The following is a 4332-nucleotide window of genomic DNA, read 5'->3' as shown; positions in this document are numbered from 1 at the left end:
GCCTTGAGGCGTCGGAGACCACGTGGTCCACCCAACGGCCCAACAACGCACCGCACAGCGCCACGCGGTGGTCAGGAGGACTGACCCGCGAGGCCCCGGGAGGCCCGGCTAGGAGTCGCGTGATTCTCTCCTTTGCCGCCAGCAGGACCTCCCTGCAGGCCCAGGGGACACTGGCCTGTCCCCCGCAGGGACAGAGGGGCCGCGTGCGGCTGAGTCCGTTGGAAACCACCTTTGCAAAATTGTAACTGAGGAAATTGTGATGGTGAAAGAAATGAGACCTAACCAACTCCATCTTGCTTCTAACCTTTAAGCTGTCCTTGTTTATTCCTGGGCGGAAGCCCAACTAACCTTGGGAAGGAATTCAGTCCATGGTTTGACTCTGAAACAAAATTGACAAGAGCCTGTGAATCCTGAAAATGTGAGACAGGTCTCAGTTCATTTAGAAAGTTTATTTGGCCAGCAAAGCGAGGTGGCTCAGGCCTGTAATCCCAGCGCTTTGGGAGGCGAGGGGTGCGGATCACCTGATAAGGTTAGGAGTTGGAGACTAGCATCCTCAACATGGTGAAACCCCGTCTCTACTAAAAATAGAAAAACTAGCCAGGCATGGTGGCAAGCGCCTGTAATCCCAGTTACTTGGGAGGCTGAGACAGGAGAATCGCTTGAACCCGGGAGGCAGAGGTTTCAGTGAGCTGAGAGCAGGCCACTGCACCCCAGCCTGGGCGACAGAGTGAGACTCTGTCTCAAAAAAAAAAAAATTTTTTTTGCCAAGGTTAAGGACAGGCGCCCCTGACACAGGAAGTCCTAACGACATTCGCTAGAGGTGGTCGGGGCACAGCTTGTGTTAAAGTTGGAGGGTGTCCAGGTTCTTGGTGTCTTGAAGAAAGAATTTGACAAAAGGCACACACAAAGCAAGGAAGGAATGAAGGGTTTTATTGAAAAAGTACACTTCGCAGTGTGGGAGCAGGCCTGAGCATAGGGACTCAAAGGCCCCCTTACAGAATTTTTGTGAATTTAAATACCCTCTGCTTGGGGTACGCCCGATGTAAATGAAGACGGTGAAGTAAAGTCACGAAGTCATTTACTCGGTGTATGCCCTATGGAGAGGATATTTCCCCTTATAGCTGAAGTGTGAATCGGCCTTATGTTCCCTACCTCCGGACCCTATTTTCCTGCCTCACTTGGTTTTTTACATTTTAGGGGGACATGAGACAACAATCCTTAGATCAGCTCAGTGGGTCAGCTGACACCACCCACACCGATAATCTGCCTCGACCAGTTCTGCGAAACCAACCAGGAACAGTAAACAGCAAGAAAAACTCCGACAACCTCTGATTCCATCTTCAACCTGGCCAATCAGCACTCCCCACTTCCCAAGCTCCTACCGGCCCAATTGTCTTTAAAAACTCTGTTCCTCGAATGCTCGGAGAGACTGATTTGAGTAATAACAAAACTCCAGTCTCCTGCACAGCCTGCTCTGCGTGAATTACTCTTTCTCCATTGCAATTCCCTGTCTTGATAAATTGGCTCTGTCTAGGTAGCAGGCAAGGTTAACCCATTAGGTGGTTACAAGTTCATTATTTTATTTTTAAAGAGATAGGATATGGCTCTGTTGCCCACGCTGGAGTGCAGTGGCACAATCATGGCTCACTGCAGCCTTGAATTCCTGGGCTCAGTTGATCCTCCATCTTCAGCCTCTCAAGTAGCTGGGATTACAGGCACGCGCCACCACGCCTGAACAATTTTTTAATTTTTTTGTAGAGATGGGGTCTTGCTGTGTTGCCCAGCTGGTCTTGAATTCCTGGGCTCAAGCCATCCTCCCGCCTCAGCCCCCTGAGCAGCTAGGATTACAGGCATGAACCACCATGCCAGGACCTCAGTTGGTCCTTGTTGCCTGCCAAGGGGCCCCGTCCTCCTGCTTTCTCTAGGTCAGCCTGCACCCCTTAAATGCTGTGAGCTGGAAGCCTTGGTGGTGAGGAAAAGTCCTGGTCAGCCACGAATCCCTGGGTCTTTGTGGCCTCCTAGCAACATTTCTACTTGATCTGCACCTTTTGGAAAGGTTCCTGGTCCTGGATTTCTTCCCAGCTGGACTTCAACGGGCAGGGCTCTCCGAGTCTAAACAAGTTAATTTGCTAGTAAGGGAACCAACAAGATGACAAAAGACTGCAAGAGTTTGGAGAGAGCATGGAAATTGTGGAGCTATTATTTGGGGAACAGAATGCTCACATAAACATGCAGTTCTATAAGAAAACTGGATTGCACAAGGTCCCACAGATAACATGCACTTAAACTCTCAGGCAGGATGGTTGCAGAAGAAAGGTGTTTAGCTGCCAGTCAGGAGAAAAACACAGCTGCAAAGTGCATGATGTTCACCTGTTCCTGAAATTAGGTTGACAAGGCCTCACCTCCAATCAAGGCACCTGGTATGGCCAACTCACCTGAAAGCCCAAGACCTCGCCAAAAAGAGATGGAAAACGACAGGATCTGATTTAAACAGGAGGTCCCGGCTGGGCGAGGTGGCTCGGGCCTGTAATCCCAGCACTTTGGGAGGCCAAGGTGGGTGGACCACCTGAGGTCAGGAGTTCGAGACCAGCCTGGCTATGGTGAAGCCCTGTCTCTACTAAATATACAAAAATTAGCCGGGCATGGTGACAGGCACCTGTAATTCCAGCTACACAGGAGGCTGAGGCAGGAGAATCGCTTGAACCAAGGAGGCAGAGGTTGCAGTGAGCCGAGATCATGCCACTGCACTCCAGCCTGGGCAACAGAGTGAGACTCTGTCTCAAAATATATATAAAATAAAATAAACAGGAGGTCTTGTAGCCAGGTGCAGTGACATGTGCCTGTAGTCTTAGCTACTTGGGAGGGTGAGATGGGAGGATCCCTTGAGCCAAAAGTTGGAGCCCAGTCTTGGCAACACAGCAAAACCCCATCTTAAATAGGAAGTCCCAAAACAGTTCTCAATCCACAAAGATGGGTAATATAGACTTCTCCCAGTTCTCGGTGTGGGGAGACCCTTTTTTTCTTTGACTAGATCCTGTGCTACAGTACAATATTTCCCAATCTTTTTACAACCTGGCTCACAGAAAATGGAAATATTTGTATATTATACTCCCATAGTCAAGTGGGGTGAAAACGATCTTTTCTATGAAGAAAAACTAGTCATAGTACTTTATCATGACATTTTCTAATATCACCCACTGAGCCATGGCAACTCCAGTGAAGAGGGAGTTGGCTGTGGCACTAACCAGCTGCATGTCTCAGTTTTCTCACTGGCAAAATCATGGTGTTCACTGAGGTCCCTTCCAGTGGCAACATTCTAGTAATCTTTGAGAGTCAAAAGACAAAGCTAGGCTGGGCATGGTGGCTCATGCCTATAATCCCAGGCACCTTGGGAGGCTGAGGCAGGCAGATCACCTGAGGTCAGGAGTTCAAGACCAACCTGGCCAACATGGTAAAACTCCGTCTCTACTAAAAATATAAACATTAGCTGGGCGTGGTGGCGGGCGCCTATAGTCACAGCTACTTGGGAGGCTGAGGCACAAGAATTACTTGAACTCAGGAGGTGAAGGTTGCAGTGAACTGAGATTGCACCACTGCACTCCAGCCTGGGCAGCAGAGTGAGACTCTATCTCAAAAAAAAAATCAAGACAACAATAATTTTTGTAGACTTTTTGTTTTTTTGAGACAGTTTTCCTCTTGTCACCCAGGCTGGAGTGCAATCTGGGCTCACTGCAACCTCTGCCTCCCGAGTTCAAGCGATTCTCCTGCCTCAGCCTCCTGAGTAGCTGGAATTACAGGCGTGTGCCACCACGCCTGGCTAATTTTTTTGTATTGTTAGTAGACAGGGTTTCACCACATTAACCAGGCTGGTCTTGAACTCCTGACCTCAGGTGATCCGCCCACCTCAGCCTCCCAAAATGCTGGGATTATAGGCATGAGCCACTGCACCCAGCCAACTTTTTCTTTTTTTTTCCAATTGAACATAATTTCCCATTTTTGTAGATTCAAAAGGCAGACAGAATAGTAGTATCTGTGGTTCTCAAAATTTACATATTGGAATCATTTATTGAAAAAAAAAAAGATTTTACCTTAGATTGGGTGTCTCACCCTTGGTCAGGTAATTCTTTGTTGTGGGTGAGACTGTGCATTGCAGGCTGTTCAATTGCATCCCTGGCCTCTCCCGACTAGATGGTGGTAGCATACTCCCCCACCCCACCCACTCTGCCCACAGTTTCAACAACCAAAAATGTTTCCAGACATAGCTAAATGTTCCCTAGGGCAAAAGTGCTCAGGCTGAGGACTGCCGCACTAGATATAGTTCTCTAATCTGGA

This window comes from Hylobates moloch, unplaced genomic scaffold (assembly GCF_009828535.3).
Source record: "Hylobates moloch isolate HMO894 unplaced genomic scaffold, HMol_V3 SCAFFOLD_12, whole genome shotgun sequence".
NCBI lineage: Eukaryota > Metazoa > Chordata > Mammalia > Primates > Hylobatidae > Hylobates > Hylobates moloch.
The sequence above is the reverse complement of the archived record's forward strand: the minus strand, read 5'-3'. Positions refer to the sequence as shown.